We start from the raw sequence: 647 nt of genomic DNA on the forward strand, positions 1-647 counted from the left end.
GATTAGCTAGCGCGCGTAATGGTGTAGACGCGGGCTAGCGCCGAGCGTAGTATAAATGCGATCGTTTGAAGCAATCTGATTGGTTAGCGCGCGTGATGGTGAAAAGTGATGTGAAGAGCGAGAGTTGCAGAAACGCATGATAATGTGGGATGTTCCCACAATAATAATTCAATTTGTGTTTATTTGTGTGCAAGCTTAACAGCACTGAGGCTAATTACAAAGTTGGCATGAGTACATAGAAATACACAAAATAACTTAAAAAAAAAATACAAAATAAGACAGTCTGTATAATGGCAATAAATTAATAATTAAAAAAAAATTAAAGTTAGCAGTAACAGGTGAGAAAAATAAAATAAGTACATTTTGAATGGTTATGCTATTATGTGGCGAGAAAGGACAATACCCATACATACACACACAGAAGTTAATAATAATAATAATAACAATAACAATAATTCAATTCATGTTTATTTACACGCACAATTAACAGCACAGAGGCTAGTTAAAAGGTTAGAATGATTACATAGAAATACACAAAAATAATTAGAAACAAAATACAAAATTTGAGAGTATATATAATGGCAATAAATTGATAATAATTCCAAGAAAAATTAAAGTTAACAGGAGAGGAAACTAAAACAAGACCA

Source organism: Cryptotermes secundus, unplaced genomic scaffold (assembly GCF_002891405.2).
Source record: "Cryptotermes secundus unplaced genomic scaffold, Csec_1.0 scaffold1116, whole genome shotgun sequence".
NCBI classification, from domain to species: Eukaryota; Metazoa; Arthropoda; class Insecta; order Blattodea; family Kalotermitidae; genus Cryptotermes; species Cryptotermes secundus.